Source organism: Perissodus microlepis, chromosome 6 (genome assembly GCF_051167445.1).
Source record: "Perissodus microlepis isolate ML-2025 ecotype Zambia chromosome 6, ASM5116744v1, whole genome shotgun sequence".
Lineage (NCBI taxonomy): Eukaryota > Metazoa > Chordata > Actinopteri > Cichliformes > Cichlidae > Perissodus > Perissodus microlepis.
In genome coordinates, this window is record NC_140466.1 from 5,329,526 (window position 1) to 5,344,551 (window position 15,026).

General features: G+C 40.7%; 1 protein-coding gene across 5 annotated transcripts in view; it reads left to right on the forward strand.

Annotated features, from left to right (window-relative positions):
• The window catches only part of LOC146384895 (axin-2-like), an 87,504-nt gene that overhangs the window by 36,539 nt on the left and 35,939 nt on the right, over positions 1-15,026 (forward strand). The gene's annotated exons all lie outside the window — the stretch shown is intronic.

Below are 15,026 nucleotides of genomic sequence, written 5' to 3' on the forward strand. Positions count from 1 at the left end.
TTCATAGATGTAACAGCGAAATAATCCAAATAACCCTCGTGGAAAAGCTATGTACAAAAGCATTAAGACGGGAATCTTTCAGTGCGAGGTAGTACTGGATGTGCAAGAATAGACTTGGCTCACTGTTTCTCGTGGTGCTTCCGACACATGCTCGCTGTGGAAAGCCTGGAATAATAGGATGAGACTAGTGATAGTTTAGTTCATCCTCATTCTCAAGGCTTCAAATAAGACAGTTTTATCAAGTTTTATTGTGGAGAAAAAATGCCTGATCCCTATAAACTAAATAGTACTTTAGGACTAAATTAAGTTGCTATGTCCCCAAAGAGCCAATCAACAGCTGAAAATGAACCAAACATGTTGTTGTGCTGACGTACACATACAGGAGAGGTTCACAGCCGTATAAGAAGCAGTGCTATGAAACATTTGGCAGAAACAAGCTTCTTAAATCATATTTTAGGACCAAGTTGCTAAACATGAAAAGACATTTTCTACGATTTTAATTTCAGTTCTATTTGTGCATTTTTTCATGTTTCACTGATCCTTGAAATGAAACGTGTGGTCGTTTATTTAGATAGAGGCATCGAAATTACATTTACTTTTGATCCATGTTTAGTGGTGAGCCTTCCTTCTAGAAGACCTCCTGGCTTCTATACCTGTCATTTACTCCACAGTACTTCTGCAGCCTCTTAATATGACCTCCACTGTTCTTTAAAAAGGGGGCCATTTTCATGTGTCAGTCAAATATTTTCATGGAAATTGCATCAACTCACCTTGCGTGCAGTATTTGATGCTCTGGGATAAAAACACACGTTTGTTTCCTACGTTTTTCCTCTTTTAGTATAATCGTATCCTTTAAAAGCACATAAACACTGTGATTGTAAGAATAGGAAATATAATCAGAGGCCGTCGAAGCTCAGAGAATCACAATTTTGCAGGCTGTCTGAGACCTGCAGTGTTCCTTTCCTATCGTCCCATACGCAGGACATTATGCTGACCTGGAAATTCGTATTCACCACTGTGAGAAAGAAACCCCCGAAACGCTCCTTCTTTCTAAAAGAAACATATAACAGTATTAGATCTAGTTTAATTACACAGGGGCTTGCGGATGGGCCCCTCATCTCTCTCGGCGGTGAAAATGCTTAACGTTTGTTGTTGGTTCAAGGCTCTGTAAAGGATGTGCTGGCATGTGTAGGGTTCTGGCAGAGAGGAAACTTGTGGTGGGGGGGTGAACTGTTATTGTTTGAAAAGCGTGTAAGCGGCCTTCACAATACCGCATCCACGGAAATGAAGCAAAGACAGAGCACGAGGGAGAGAAAAAGGCAGAGAGAGAGCAAGAAAGAAAAAAAAAAGTCTTGCGAAGCTTTGACTGACGACTTAACAGGCGAAACCGAATTTGTCTTTTGCCGGGAGATGTCAGATGCCTTGCCAGTGAGAGAGAGAGAGATGGAAAGAGAAAGACAGAGAGAGAGAGACCAAAAACACACCACAGAATCTCTCCTGCGTCTTTTTCACCCTCTTCTTTCTCCTCTGGTTTAAGACGGCTCGGTGAATTCAACAACATCAAAGGCCTAGCACTCAGAATGTACATTGTTGTTCCAGTAACCACATGAAACAGACAGAGAGAGAGATGGAGAAAGGCTCAGAGAGATGGAGCAAGTTCTTTTTCCTCTTTCTTCCCTTGTACATAAATAGGGAGCTATGGAGGGAATCGGTTTAGAAACGGTGGAAGATTAACTCTTTTATCTCTTCATTTCAAACGTCCTCCGTATCCACATCCTCCACATGCTAACCACCGTCACGATCGTCATGCCTGACCAACACTACTACAAAGGAGAGGTGTCTTCTGTATTAGGACACGTATAACTCCTCCACAAACAGAGCTGATGAGAGCAGAAATAGAGCCGAGGAGGAGGTTTATACAGCTTCATTCCTGACTCATTGTCATTAAGAAAGCCCTCTGTAATCGGAGCTAAACTTAGAAAGGAGCAGGCTCTTTCTCTGCCGCAGACATTCCACATGTGTATGAAAGAGGAACATAACGAAACAGTCCCGAGCTTGAGCCTCAACGTAACAGGCTTTATTCCTGCCTGGCCTTATCTTTACACAGAGACCACCCAGGAGCAACAAGTCAGTTCTCACCTTTAGTGTGTGTGTGTGTGTGTGTGTGTGTGTGTGTGTGTGTGAGGTTTGTACTTTATAAGTGTACAGCTGTGTCTGTATACAAGTCCAATGCTTTTATGTGTGTGTGTTTGTGTGTCTGTGAATGAATGTGTTTTCTGTGTGTGTGTGTGTGTGTGTGTGTGTGTGTGTCTGTATGTGTGTGTGTGTGTGTGTGTGTGTGTGTGTGTGTGTGTGTGTGTGTGCGCACTTCTACCTCCCACCATCTGGGCCCTGTTTGGAGAGATTTTCTGTAAAAATCACAGTCACGCCGTGGCAGGATTACCACTGTGAAAAGCAGCACCTGGAAGAAACTCAGTGCTCCTGCTCCTTTCCCTCAGATGCTCAAAGAAGTTTCTGGCTTCCCAGCTTGAGGCGCAGGATTTGTTTTTGACCTACATGGGCGTCCTAGGCCTCGTGTTCCCTTCCAAAAAGCAAAAAAAAGAAAAGAGCAAAGAACACATCTGAAATTCACACTAGGCTACATTCAGCAAGGTTACAGTATCACCACATTACAGTAGATAAACAACTGCATGTGTGTGTGTGTGTGACTGTGGATGTGCGTTTGCACCATATAAATATATATATTTCCATTTTTTATAATTGCGAGCCAGGACATGGATGATTATCCACAGTGAGATGTAAGCCTGTGAATGAAAGAGTTCAATAATCCCAGATGGAAATTGAGTCGGAGCATCTTCACTGAAGATTTCCCATTAGAAAGAATCTTAGTCCAGGATTAGCCACAATTAAAACTGTTTTGATGTTCCCACACATACACACAAGCGGGCCTTTCATATTTGCGTTGCCATATAGAGACGAATCAATTGCCTGAATACAAGAAGAAGTATTCGAGTGAAGAGACACGTAGCAGCTAGGTTGGATGTTCGCTTTTATTTCTACACCATGCCATCCAGAAAATGGTTCTATAAACTGTCGTGTAACTGGAGTGAGACGTCCAAATTTTTTGATGGCTTCACTTAGCAGGTCTTAGATGCTATAAAGGAAATAACTCATTTTAAAAAGTCTCAAGAACTCCTCGAGCTACAAATACTGCAGATAAACAGTTTTTTTCATTTCTTTCAGATTCTTATTTTTGCTGATTGGTGCGAAGGAATTACAATTGTTCTTCATATCTCATTGCACACTTAAATCAGTTTTGCTTTTTTTTATCTACAAAATGTAAAGCCATCATATAGAAACGTTGATGATGAGTATTTGGCAAAGTCCCTTGAAAAGCAAGTCTCACAACTTGACAGTCATCATCTGTGGAATCTGGGAATTTATCTTGAAATCTGTATCTAAATAAATCTGGTGATAGACATCATTTTAATTTCAGTGGGCACAGCGACATTGAATCTCCTGTCAGATCTGATAACATTTCAAAGGTTTCTGTCAGTTTTACCTAAGAATCTGGTCTTTAAGTGATGGCATATGAACCCTGCTTCTGGGTCCAAACTACTCTGCATTTATTAAGGCTATTGTGTTTTTAACATATTTTAATGCTCTGTATCCTGTACAAGCCCCTAAAAGTCAGTGATCACTGTCCGCCTCTATCAGATTTTATTACTACTGTTCATTTTAAAGCTCAGTTTTTAAAACCTTACGATGTAACCATAGCCCAGCACATGCAGCAGTATATTAATGACTTGTGGATGGATTATTGTTCTCCTGACTGAAGTTTGGTCCGTTTACAGCATCCTGCCATGCAACTGCATTTGTCCCTAACCGTCGGGAATCCTTGCGATAACTTTTATCAGGTGGAAAAAAGTTAGCGTTCATCCTCCAGCTTCACTGTGTTTATATTATGCTAACATAGCTGTGTCGCTAGCCATCACGTAGCACATCATTATATACCAGCCAGCCTATGGTGACCAACCATCCTCTTTCCCCCAGACATGTCCACTTTTAATGTTCTGTCCGAGGCGTCCAGGCAGATTTTCGAGATTGATGAAAATGTCCGGGTTTTCCTACAGAGGACTCATATGTGTGATGTCATCCCCGAGCTGCTGCTTTGTGAGTTGTTGTTCTGCGCTCAGACAGGACAGACAGCGCGCAGCGGCATCCCTGATGATGTTTAAAAGATGCCAAAGCACAACTGCAGCTTTTCAGATGAACTGCAAAAGAAATTTCCCTCGTACCGTCCCGATACGGGTAATTTTCCTTATACAGATGAGGTCTAATTTCTGCACCATTGTTCAATTCCAGAGGTTTTTCAAGTTATTTTTTTGCCCTTGTTGACTTGTAAAAGCTTATATGACATTTTTTGTTTCACCATTCATTAACCGCACAGAGAAGGCATCGTTTAAATATGCTAAAATTTTCTTTAAGCAAACAGTATTATTAAAGTTCTGTGTCCTCTTTTTTGAAAATCAAAATATGGTCACCCTAAGCTTGCCAAACTTCAGTATCACTACAAACCTCACTGCTGTTTAGTTTTCTGTCTTCGTTTATGTCGGAAGCAAAAGCAGAGCTATACGTTTTAATTTTTTCAGAGCGTGGCATATTATGCTTGGGTGGAAACTAGCGAGCTAACTTCCTGCTAACTTCTAACTCTGTTAAAATCTGTTTTTTAATGGATGCCTGGATGTTAAATGACTGTGAAACTCTTCCAGAGGTGCGCCTGTGTGCATGCTTCAGGGGAACAAAGAGTTAGTGTATTTTCATTTCGACCATTTTCTTCTTGATGGTCTTAACAAAATGTTAGCATTTCAGAATTTTGAGCGCGTGCCTTATCATGTCCTCCATATTAAATTATATATTAAATACATGGATACACAACATAATGAGCCAACATCTTCTTTTAACTGGTTTAGTATTTGTCTGTCACATCCAGTTCTATATCCAAAATCACGACTTTATGTAACTGCTGTTAAAGTTTCCTTACAGGTTGTGTGTTAATATGACTTGTTTTGTCTACTGCTCTGTGCAGACCTTCTTGCTGATCTCATTGTCATCATTGTCCGCCCAGCGTGGCTATGTGGCCCTTAAGCCATCAAACAACAATAGATGCTCAGGGGGAAAGTTGTTGGCTTAAAGAAGACCCCAGTCCAAATGTGTGTGCAAATACTGTAGCATTACTGCGTATAGCAGACAAAGCTGTGTCTCTAATTACTAAGACAATTAAGTGTGAGCATGAAGCCGAGGAGAGGAACTGCGGTTTAGGGTGAGTGGGTGGTTCGATGTGTCTTCTTTTCCCAGACCCAGTTCAACTAATATGAGGAGTTAGCCATGAAAACAAGTGTCAGAGCGACAACAGATTGTTTCATCCCACAGCATGACTGTGGAGGCAACCAGTAGAGTGAAGTCTCAACATAAAGACAAGCTTGTCTAAATGTTTTTGCTCAGTTCCACAGTGTTTCCTCCTCCAACAACAGCAGCTCTAAAAATACACATTCGAATGCACCTCAAAACACACTCTGATGCCTTTCTTGGTAGTTTCCCCTTCTTCTTCCCTGCAGCAGTAGAGACCAGATGCATAATTACACATTTTAAATGATCAAAATTGTGCAGTCTGGTGAGTCTGCTAAATACAGCCAGTGTTTCATAATGCCAAGGAACTCATATTAGGAAGACTTTTTTTTATTAATTGTGAATATCACTTCACCAAATGCAGTAATATCCTGACTTTGAGTCCCCTCAGACTGGACTTGTGTTATTTTACAGAAATAACCTGCGACACAGACCCAAAAAAGAAAAGGAAACTGATCATTGTGGTGACTGTGTACAATGTTAGTAATTGGCATTAAGGATCATTTGTGCTAAATCCAAATTAAATACCCGATATTCTCCACAATTGTCTGTTTTTCATGGTTATTTGCTGGTGGAAAGAAAAAAATTTGTGACAGTAATTTGTATAACAGCACTCAGAAATATCAAAACATTTTTGTCATCACACAAGTGCCCAAATAGCAATTAGCTTATGCAAACTGCTGATTGAAGCTTGGTCCACATACTGACTCCTGTTGCCTAGGTAACGCTCTAACGCTAAGGGTGCAACCCTCCACAACAGTCCCAGTTTCTCACATGACCCCTTGGGTAAATTAATTGCCCAGCCCTGATGGAGCCCTGCGATGTATTTACCACCTCCTCAAATGTAGCCTCTCCTGTAATTGGCAGTGCTTCAATTGCCCACCTTGAAGTTGAGAAAAGTTTCAAAACTTCACATCGCCAGCGGTTACTTCTCCTGTTGCTGCTTGAAGTCTCTGAATGTCATTGATTTTCTATGGTCTCTGGGCCCATGTCGCTTCTGGTTGCTTGATGTGTGGACACCCCCTTTAGCTTGCCTCGTGTGTGGTGTCACACGTCAAGCATGCCCGCCACAAAGAATTGAAACAACTCATAGATGTGCACCCTCCAAAACCTCTGGATTTTCAATAACACACAGCAAACATTATTGCTATTTCATGTTTTTTCCTTTTTTACTAGCGCCATACTGCTCCGTAGAAGCTTTTTCAAAATCAGAACGCAAGATTTTAACAAAGGCTGACACATAAATTTGTCTAAGCCTGAGTTTTGGATAACCCTTGATGACATCACTACAACACAGTTTGAGTGAAGAGAGTAAAGAGAAATGCAGGGAAGAAATGGTATTGAAAATGAGGAGTGGAATCGCCATTTTAAATGTCAGAAATAAATCTTTGATTTTTGAATACGTTACATATTTCTCTTTTTTAAATTGTACTCTTTTAAAAAACAGGTTTTGAAAATGTATTTTGGGGTATTGAAAAAGGTTTTTGAACTGAGGTTTTGAACATGCAGTTAGCGGGGAAAGGCTAATTGGTAACTCTAAGTCTACGTCTATGCTAATCAGGATAAGTTTGAAACGCTCCATGTCCACACTATCGTTTTTGATCATTTTCATCCACACTGAAAACACTATATTCCTGTACTGCGCATGCGTGAAACGTAAGATCATTTACCTGCATCATTTCCGTCTGCGGTTTATTTACCTTCCGGCTCTTTGAAACATCGCAGCAAAATGTTGAGGAAAAGTGCCAAGTTTTATCTGGATCTATCTGGAGCAGGTACAAACTGATATTAATCTTTAATAGGGCTGTCAAAATTGAAAGCAAACAAAACAACTGCTGTACAATGCCATCCACCATCTTAGTTGAATTGGTCACATGACTGCATCATATGACTAATATGATCATTGTTTTCGAGAGCCTCCGTTTTCGCAGTCCACACTGCGACGCGAAAACAGCGTTTTCTCAGCGTTTTCGTTTGAAAACGCATCGTTTTCTCTCCGCTTTGGCCTCCCGTCCACACTGAGATGGCGCTTTTCTCAAGGAAAAACGCAGCGTTTTGAAAACACTCTCGAAAATGCATACATTTCAAAACACAGCTATCCCATCGCAGTGTGGACACACGAAAACGCAGACTTTCTAAAACGATGACGTATTTTAGTCATGTGATGCAGTCATGTGACCAAATAAACAAAGATAGTGGAGTGCATTATACAGCGGTTGTTTTGATTGCTCTCAATTTTGACTGCCCTAAAAAAGATGAATATAATAGTTTGTACATGCTCCAGATAGCTTTTTTTTCAAATTCTTTAAGTCTCACTCGCTTTTGCGCAGGACTGGAACGTAAGCGTTTTCATCCCTTTCAGTGTGGACACACGACTCTGTGAAAACGACTGAAAATGCTAGTGTGGACGCGGAGCGTTTTCAGATGAAAACGCCGTTTTCAAATCTATCTGAGCTAGTGTGGACGTAGCCTGTGTCTATATGTCAGCCCTGCGATAGAGGAGCAGCCTGTGGAGGATGTACCCTGCCTCTTGCCCTAAGACAGCTGGGATAGGCTCCAGCTCCCCAGCGACCCTGGAAAGGATAAGTGGAAGAGAATGGATGGGATGGATGGGTTTTCATTTTAGATTAAATAATAAATTACTTTAGTAATGTTTAAATAAATAAAATGATTAAAAATGAATTTACTGTTTTAATACATTATTGAAGCACAAAATGCACGTGGCTCTTTTGGTCCTCCAAACTTTGGAGTCCAAATCTAAGGCGAGGCTCCTAACAGAGGGATTTCAAATGCTTTTTATGCTCCTCAGGAGTATCTGACACTTTTATTTCACCCCTGCTCTGCCTTTGGTTTAAAGTCTATAAAGCTATAAAATGAAACTCTCAGAATCATGATGTAATAGGATTATGAGCTCATTCTGCCTCCTAGAACCAGCTGAATTTGCATTATTAAAGATTTGGCTATAGATTATATAGTGACGAAATATTTGAGTATAGTGACTGTTGCTCTACTCCTCTGAAGTGAAGAGGGTGGGATATGCTATTGAAAGCTGTGCTCTGAGATAATATGCACAAATATCAGAGCACACACGATTGCTTTATCAAATGGCATCACTGCACTGCTGCAGTTAAAGTTCTTCTGGTCTGGGACTGCACGCATGACTGTTTTCTTTATTCAGAGAGTGTATTTCTTTCAGCAGTACCAGGAACACTCACACAAAAAACACTCTCTCCATTCACATTCTGCACCCCCTCGACCCCACAGCCCCGTGTCACTGTTTACCATTTTGCTGTCCGCCCTCTCTCTTGACCCCGTCACCCTCTGCTTGGTGTCTGGCAGCATCAGCGTCTGATGTTCCTGACATCATCTGTCACAATGACTCCGCTGCCACCTCCAGCTCTACTGTCCATTGTCCGCCTGACAGTGAGCGGCCTTGTTCGGGCCGAGGACGGCGCTGGTGCGGCACGCTCCCTCTGTAAATGATAAAAGAGAGCGAGGGAGTTGAGCTGAAAGCGCAGGCCTTGTTTGGCCGATCGCGCTGGACGCACGATGGTGAGCTGATCGGAAGGCGCCTCTCTCCCCTGACAGTAACTTCTCTGATCAGTCAGATAAAAAAGAAGAAAGAATTTGTTTGATGTTGCGATTTGAATAAATACCATGATGTTAATCGTTTTACAGTGTTAATCACATTTGGTGATAACACATCTGTGGTTTGTGTGTGTGTGTGTGATTACATTTGTGCCAGCATGAGCACATCAAATCCGTAAATATGAGAGAGGTTATATGCATCAGCTTCAATCTGATTATTACATTTTTTGACACTCTTTGTCTCTTTTGAGTAACAAAAGTACATTACTAAGTCACATGTGGTTGAGATCCATGTATAGGTTTGGAATTGTCTGAAAAGTTTGCATTCAAAAGGCCAGTATGGTGCATCTCTGTCAATATTCACTGATGATTGAATCTTACCCAGCTGATTTTGAAGCATACAGTTTGAAACGTGCAGATGAACAGCTTAGTATGTGTTTCCTGGAATTCCGCAGGGATCCACATCTGGAATTGATTTTTTTCTTTTACTTTTACTGCACTATGAAAACTCAGGAGTCTGAGCTGAAAGTCGAAATGAGCAGCGGCAACTCAGACGTTGTGATTTTACCCAAACCCTCTGACTGTCAGGTAGCCTGGAGAGAAGCTTCAAGGTGGTAAACTTGTAAGCATCTGGCTAAGCCTCTAAACAGCTCTGAAAAAGTATAGGAAAAGAATGTTTCTGAGCCCCAACTGAGTGTTTTTAAACCAGATGTCTTGTCCTTCTTTCATGATCTGTTCTATTAGATATCGATGTTTGATATATTTGATCTGATGTGTCCATTTGATCATGTGTTACACCTTAACCGGCTGAGACAGTTTGGGGTCTTTTGTAATGTAAATTCGACATCCTATGGCCCATGTCCTTTGAAGGATGGAAGAGACTCAGACAGACCTAGACAGAGAATTTTCTCAGGAATTCACTGTAGGTGTCACACAGACAAAGCGTGCCCCCCTCCCTCGTCAAAAAAAAAAGAAGAATCCTGCTTTCTGCCACACCATATGGAGAATTGTCCCAATTTCTGTTCCTTTAAATCAAATGCAGCACTTCTCAAGTCAGACCTTTTGTAGCAGATACCACATGCGATTTGGGCTCTTGTGTGGCGACGCAAACTTTGTGACTTTTTGATATCTTGGTGAGTGCTGTCTGACAAGTTTCTGTCACTCACGCTCTCTCCTTTCTCTCTCCCAACCAGCAAGCATATTTTCCACACCATCGATTGATTAGCATACATCAAGCCCCTGTCGTCATAGAAAAACTTCATTTGAATCTTCAGTACTTTCACTGTGTCTTTCAAGCAGCAGCTGTCAGCCACATCAACACTAGACATGCTCTGCGCCAGACAAAGTTAAATTGAAGCACACTCTAACACTATATATAGATAAAATGTCACTTCTTTCAAGAGACAAGGCACCTTCGAAGTCGTCAATACAGACTGCTTTATCACGGGCAAAATAACTTTGAAAGCGGAGAAGAGAGAAAAGATGAAACGATTATTCTCTCTTCCCACTTTGTGCTTGAAAGAGGGAAAAGGCGCGATTATTCTAAAGTGGGTAGAAGCGTTTAAGGGGCTTGCTTTTTGATCTGCCTGTCCATCAACGAAAACGAAGAGCACCTCCTGATGCTTCTGATCGTTAGGTGTCCTCAAAGTGTCTCAAAGTCTCTTTGTTATGGCTGAGTGCGTCGATTAAAGGGAGGAATATCATTTATTCATTTTGCCATTGAGCAAAAGAAAGAAAGGATTCAAGAGCTTAGCGTTCATTTTCGTCAAACTCTTGAGGTGCGGTGATGAAGTCAGCTTTCTTTTCAGAGACGAGCGGAGTTGAGGTAAAAAGATGTGGAGCGAAAGTTTTTGCTCGGCAAATTTTGAAAGGCCCCACTGATCTTTGAGATAAAGTAAATGGTGTTCAAACTTTATTAAACTTTTCTTTTAGCGGCACGCTGCAGGATGACACATCTGAGGAGGATTGTGTCTAACAAGGTGTAACTGACGGTGGTGGCTAATGCATAAGCATATGCCCATCACCCCGCCCACACAATCTCTCTCCTTCTATTATGTCTGTATCCGTCTCATGCTGCACACGCGTACACAAAGGCACATGCCGACCGAGGAAATATCGGAAGATTAAGTATATGTTTATTGGGATGTGTCAAATGGATTTTAGGCATGTGGGTACACAGATCGTGCTAGGGTGTGTCTGGTTCGTCTTTTCACCAGAAGACAATGCTATATTCATCTTTGCTCCATTTTTCAGTTGTGGTATCTGATTTTTAACATGCCTCTCGGTCTGGAAGTCCCTTCCATTCCTACTGTTTCGTTCTTTTTCTTCATTTCTTCTTTTTTTTTTCAAATGCTCAATCCTGTTGCGAGGTATCTCTTAGAAGTTGAAAAGTTCTTTTCAAGCCCAAAGTTTTTGCCGTCTTCACTTTTCAACTGGCAAGATGAATATCGGTGGGACAAAGCGTAGAAAGGAAAGGCTTTTGACAAGACTTCTGAAGGCCCACGAGCTCGTCCTGTCTCTCCCTTTTGCAGTTTTCCCATAACTGGCTTTCTCGCACGGCTGCTGAAAAGACACAGAATCAAATGCAAACTGAGAAGTCGCAGTCTTTTAAGATACATCAGTGAGGCCCTTGTGGAGATGCTGCTCTGCTTAGGTTTTTCACAAGTTTTGAAAAATGAGAAATTGGTGCATTCTCTCTTGTGATATCAGAGTGGCTGACAGTAAGTTCATGTTCTGTACGTGCAGGAAGACAATGCAATGAATACATGACCTGGAGCAAAACCGAGTGCTGAGGTGCAACCTGGATTTATATGTCAGCTCTTTTAAGTGAAACAACAATTTTGCTGTCATGAAATCACAGAAGCAGTGCTTACTTTAAATGAAACAGACCTTTCCCTCATTCATAGGACTGTGTGTGATACGAGAGCAATGAATCAGCGCACTTATCACGTAAAGCAACATAAGTACCCGATACTTTATTTTCTTTTCTGACAGCCGTGCGTTGCTCTATGCAGCTTGTGCTGTCTGGTCAGTCTGTGTTAGATATTTGAAGTCTAAACACTCAATTTTTTGTGTTCACAGAAGATGGGTGTGGGTGGGTTGGGGTGGATTGGGGGACTGTGGTTTAACACTTTCAAGAATCACTTTGTGGGGCGACATCGCCGGGCAGCCTCGAGAAAAACCTGAAATAGCTGAAACTAGACCTCTGTGCAAATAATCACCTCGGGCCTCTGTAAACCATCATGTTTATGCATTGTAAATTGTGAAAAGGAATGCTTTAACATTGTGTGGCGTATGTATTTCAAGGCTTTGAACATTGGATGGTATCCGAATTTCACCCACACAACCACAGGCTTTTGCTCTCGCCTTTGACTGAAATATCATTCAGATTCCAAAGAGACTAAAAAAGAGCAAGTTTTTTTTTTTGTTGTTTTTTTTTTTTGAGGCTGCCTAAAGAATGTGTCTGAAATTATTCCCAAGCTGCTTTCATGCATTTAGCTACCACTGCTGCAGGTTCAGAAACCCTCCACAGGCTTCTCGGTATTCTAAGTTTTGCTTTGGTGACCATGCATTTTTGAAATTACACAACATGCTTGGGAAGATTTGTGCCTCTGCTTCAAAAATGTTCTGAATCCAGAGAAGACATAATCTTTCAGTCCACCAGTTCCATTAAACTAGACTTACATAGTGAGAACGAGGTGCTCCTATATGCACACACAATGAGATATATTTAGATACTAAGAAAGGTTGCAGTCATTGCACCGGTCATCTACGTCCTACCTGTAAATCACTTAATTTGCAACACACCTCTTCTAATGTATGTTTTGGAATCCTCATGGACACTTTTTGGAAACAGAAACCTAAATGTCTGTCAACCAGTGATTGAGAGATTTATAGGTTTTATCTTCATAACTTCTCTTAAAACTTAGATTCATTGATATCTAAGCAAATTCAGAAGTAGATTGACTGAACCGATAAACCTTATTCTTTTTAAAAATAATACATTCAACATTTTCTCTGACTAAATATGTCCATATTTTGAAACATTTTTGTTTTATTTACAAGATTTTACACCCTTTAGTAGCCATCTTGGCTAATGTCTGATAATACCACCAGATTCGCTGTGTTGGAGTTTACAGTGCCCCACCTGTCGCATTTTGATTTCTGAGGCCAAAGGAAAGCTGCCTCTTCACTTGGTAAATACTCGGCTACATTCAAGTCAAGTCAAATGGCTTTATTGTCATTTCAACCATGAGCAGTGGTACAGTACACAGTGAAACGAGACAACGTTCCTCCAAGACCATGATGCTACATATAACAGACAATCAACACAGGACTACATAGTGCAAGTGTGAAAAAATTGCAAACGACAAAAACAAAAACAGTGCAACACCAGACAGAACAGAACGATACAGAAACAAGACAGTGCGATAGAAACGTGCAACGATGACTAGCTAGTTGTCCGGTTTGATTGGGTGTCATTTGGTTTCAGTGGTCATAAAAACAGTTAAGGTGAACTGAGAGATGGTACAAAAAGGTCACTGGTGTTACCCTATGAAAAAGACCTAAATTTGCATCTAATTAGTAATGCATTTATTTAATTTTTTCCATCAATATGCCACAGATGGTATGAGCCATAAACTCTTCCGAAGTAATAGCAGCCTAGTTGATCACATGGTGATATTGTATTTAAGGCCCAGAAATCCAAGCCTTTAGCTCTGACACAATAAAGTCCTTTACACAGTGAACATATAAAGTTTTTGCAAATATTTTGTGCATCAAATATGTTTGTGGCTCACCTACTCTTAATGCAGCCATTCACGCCAACTGCATAACTTTGCTGGACAAATGAATTTAGTTAGTTATTTTGCTCCAAGCTCAATTTTGTTTTTGTTTTTTTAATGCAAATAAACAGATCGGTCCAATCAGATCACTACATCTGGCAACAAGTGGGCTCGTATCTCAGAATGTGCACTGGTATGCACTGAATATACAATGATGTGGACCGAGTAAAATAATGCTATTTTACCTCAGACTCAAAGCTAGACACTGCTCTGGGTCAGTCGGCCCTCTGAAATTATTTCTCTGCCTCAGATATGGTCCCATCTCTGCGTTCAAACTGCCCCAATGACATCTTGAAAAATGTATGAAAGTGTTCGTGATACAACTCCTGGATCAAAGCATTAAATTCTCTCTGCTGCTGAACTTCTCATGAGATGAACCCAGAATCTCAGTTTATGACTTTTCTTGTTTAGAAGCATTAGGACCAGATCTTCATCACTTGATGTTGACATCATTTTGTTCACATTTTTTTAGGATGAATTTTTTCGCAAAACACAATCTTCTCTCTGTTTATATACATTTCAGGACAAGTATGTGTCTGAAAAAGTCAGAGTTTTGTTTCGTTTTTTTTCCCAATGTGCTTGGTGAGTAATGTAATGGTGTCTAAATCTGCACGTATGTGGGTATTTTTTAATGGAAATTTAAATTTTTCTGTTTTCTGCAAAAAAAAAGTGAAGAGTTGTTAAGAGCATGCCAAATCAACAGCAAAACCCTTGGCGTGTAGCAATTTTAGCTGCTAGCTTTTTCTGATTAACTTAATACCAAAATGACACTGTTTAAAACCTGGTGGACAGAATTTCACCAGTGCTGATGCACGTGAGATCTGTTAAAGTATTAATTAATATCAAAAGTGCCTATTGATTGGTGCATGTTGGCATGGTCTATTGAGTCCATGACTGTGTGCTGTCTGCACATTGTCCTCAATTTCCATTTGTCACAACAGGAGACTGTTCACGAGAAAAACACTATCAGTTCTGGAAATAATCATTTGTTCACAGTTACCTTTAACTGCTATGTTCTCACATTGACTTACTTACACATAATGCAGTCTGTACTCATATGCTGGGAGGTTAAAGTCCATTTAATGTCAGAGCCAACTGATTCATACATTTCACATGTATAGCTCCACGGGATAATGCATGTCAGACTTGGTATAGCACAAACCCTGGCAAAATATATTCTGTTAA